This window comes from Pelophylax lessonae (genome assembly GCF_965119305.1).
Source record: "Pelophylax lessonae genome assembly, chromosome: 6".
In the NCBI taxonomy this organism is placed as follows: Eukaryota; Metazoa; Chordata; class Amphibia; order Anura; family Ranidae; genus Pelophylax; species Pelophylax lessonae.
Genome location: NC_138773.1, coordinates 72,266,534 through 72,270,017, shown reverse-complemented (window position 1 = coordinate 72,270,017; position 3,484 = coordinate 72,266,534). Strand labels below are relative to the sequence as shown.

Here is a 3,484-nt window from a genome sequence, read left to right as displayed (position 1 = left end):
TGATTGTGTAGGCGGGGCCCCAGTGCACTGCATTGCCCGGGGGCCTATAATTCTCTTAAGATGCCACTGGTCTCCGGGGCCTGAACCCACCTGTCCCAGATCTTGTTGTACTTGGATGGGCATCCCCTATGGGTATATACCAGTTTTTTATAGGGTAGGGTTGTATTGACCTCTCAGAGCCAGTCCCGGAATGAAGGAGGAGTGTCCCTCATCCAACGTCGAGCAATACATTTTCTGGCAAGAAACAATGTCTCATGTAAAAACAGGGTGGTGTATTTATCTGTACTGACATCAGGGGGTATCCCTAATAAGAAAAATTTCGGGGCCAATGTCAAAGGGGAACCCATGGTGTCATGGAGAATCCTGACCACCTGTCCCCAGAAGCCCTGGACCTCCGGGTAGTTCCAGAGAAGATGGTAAAAGGTGCCTCGTTCCTGCTGACACATGGGACACTGCCCGGAGGCCTCACTACGATACTTAGTCGTCATTATTGGTGTCAGGTAGGCCCGGTGAAGGACAAACAATTGAGTTAGTCGATCCGAAAGTTTCGGGGAGACCGATTTACAATTGTCTAGAGCATCTTCCCATTCCTCATCGTCTATGGTCCCAACATCCCCTTCCCATTTAGTTTTAACAGCATAGGCCAAGACTGTAGAAGCCGGTAAAAGAAGTGCGTTATACATATGAGAAATGAGTTGTTTAGATTCAGAACCCATCACCACCTCCAAGACCGAGATCGGGGCCAAGTCGAGCACAGGTCTGGGGCCAACAAGCTTATTTAGGAAGAAAGTCAAGATTTTAAATAAGAAGCAGCAAATAAGGAAAGCTTCTTTCATTTCATATTAGAGTTTATATTTCAAACTTTTTATTAGAAATAACAGATGTACAACAATAAAAAGGCAAAGGAAAGGGAAACAAGATTCTCTCAGATTATCGCTCAAGTTTAACATTAGTTGCATGTACAGTGCGTGGAAAAATGAGCATAAAAGCATTATAGTACACAAATTTGGCAACCAGAAGTCCCCCTGGTAAAATCCATTATTAAAAGAGATAAAAAGCAACCTTCATCATTAATCCAGGACACATTACACCAATCAACATCATATTAAAGAAGACGAGAATATTATGACATCCACACATATAAGTGCAATATAAAACAATGACTCCTTGGTAAAAGTAATAGGAAGAATAGGGGAAGGGAGGGGACCTAGGGAGGGAACCATTAGAAACATACAATATCTAAGTACCTGAGAATATGACCACAGAAGCAGTTGGGTAAGAAAATCAAGTACATCAAGAAATAAGGAATAAGATTTAAAAAAAAAAAAAAAAAAGAGAATAAAAGAAAGGGAATAAAGGAGAAGCAGAAGTAGAAGAGGGTCAACCAAGGCCCCACTAGGCGACAGACAAGAATTGAATCCATGGGTCCCACGTTTGTTGTTAACCATGATCCAGTTCAATTCACTTTAATGTAATCAAGTGGTCCCAGTGTTAAGCAATAATGATCCTCGCTGCCAGGAGCATATAATCAATTTTGTTGATTTTTTAGGAACCTCCGTAGGCAATTTTTGGAAAAGGGCTACCTCTGTATATTAGAGTTAAAATAACACTTTAAAATGAAAAGCTTAGATGAGATTTTAGGCATTAAATTCAGATCTTTATTGGTCTAGCCTTATTTTAGAGAAGCAGCCGGTACTTAGAGCTGTACAGTACAGGTGTGATGGACAGGAGATAAAGGGATAAAGTCATCCTGGGAGGAGCAGCATTGCTGAAGGTTAGATCACCTGCCGTCATGTGGGAGGACCTGTAGTATTTAACCTGCTGTCAAGGAATTCCTATTATACCTTTAGAAAAGTTATCAGCTGGCTGACACAAAAGAGAAACAGCCCAGGTACCAGGCTCAGCTGTCACCAAACAGTGAGTATACAGAGCCTACTGGCTTCAATATTATTATCATGTATGTTACTGATGCTTTCCATCTGTCTTCATTATATATCTGTGGTAATGCAAAGGACCAAAGCTTATCTTTATAACCTGCAAAATAAATTTGGGGATCATACGATTTCACATAACTACGAACAAAAACAATTTAGGATATTTTGCTTTTGATCTAGGGTCAGCTTACAACTGTCTACTTTTATCATATAAATGTTCATTTAGACACAGCATTACATTGTGTCTGCAGTTCCCATATGGCAACAAGAAAAACTGGTAAATTTCCAGTTGGGTACAAAAGAAATTGCAAAATATTAACTTACAAAGATGATCGTTTTGCTGCCCTCACTTTAATGAATATCACCATTGCCAGAAAAAGGGGTGATACACTTTAAGCGGTATTGTCATGTTTTGAGAAATATTTAGAGAACTTTATAATAGGCTAAATTAAAACCAAAATACTGCTGTTCTTTTTTAATTAATTGAAATGCTCAGGGAATATAAAAAAGAATAAACAACTTAATTAAACATGTAAAATGTTGCATTTGGACTATGCTGAAAATCTGGCACACCTCCTGGGACAGAAACTTCAAGGGATTGTCCCTTGAAATCAGGGACAGCTGGTAGTTATATGTATATTGTGATATGGTACATGATGAATGACAAATATTTTTAATGGTTATTTCATTTGATTTTCACTATCATACCCTCTATCATTACCAGTAATCATAACATTTTCTGCTGCTGCAGTTACAGTTTAACTATTTTTTCTTTTTTTTTGGTTTTGGATAGAGTACAGAAGAATATTAACTTTTGTTGGGTTTTTATTTCTGATTCCTGTGACCCCATTGAAGATATTTTTCACTTCCTATGCCTAGAATTCCAGTATACAAAATGAGGGGGGGGGGGGAATGGGGGGGCGTCAACAGGACAGGAGACAAAATCGAAAAAGCTGTAGTAAATGCTCAACTCCAAGTTGGAGGGTCTAACCTCAAAAGAAAAAGTCAGACACATCAGTCTTGGTCATGGATGATATATTTATATGTGGGACTATATAGTCAATGTGTTTTGGGGCAATAATAGTGTCCCCTTTATCACAGCTGATTTCGTAGCAAAGAGTCACAACTTTGCCTCATTTGGGGGTTCTGTCCCTTATTCGGAAAACAAAATCTCCCTGTCCCTCTTCTCTCATTTTTGATCAAATGCACTGTATAGTGATAAGCAAATGTGCCCAGTTTTGATTTGCCAACTGTTTGGTGAATCTTGTTGGAAAGTTGGCAAACCCAAACTTAGAGCCTAATCCTATTGAAGTCTATGGGGGCAAATTTTTGCATTGTTTATTTACGAATCGGATTGATATCGTTTTAAAATTTGCATCAAATAACAGGGGTCATATGCGTCAATAAAAATTGCCAATTTAATCAACTGCTTATGATATAACAATATTTTACAATTTGTACGAACTAATAAGACAATCGACCTCTTGGGGACCCCTAATGCTCCCGTGGTGTGGTTTGTTCAGAATACCGATATTACAACTGTCACCATT

General features: G+C 38.9%; 1 protein-coding gene across 1 annotated transcript in view; it reads left to right on the top strand.

Annotated features, from left to right (window-relative positions):
* Positions 1–1,777: 1,777 nt before the first annotated feature.
* Positions 1,778–3,484, top strand: part of LOC309559022 (deoxyribonuclease-1-like) — a 31,491-nt gene continuing 29,784 nt past the window's right edge. Inside the window, exon 1 of the mRNA XM_082262132.1 lies at positions 1,778–1,917. The gene's annotated coding sequence lies outside the window, so the exon portion shown is untranslated. The remainder of the gene's footprint in view (positions 1,918–3,484) is intronic.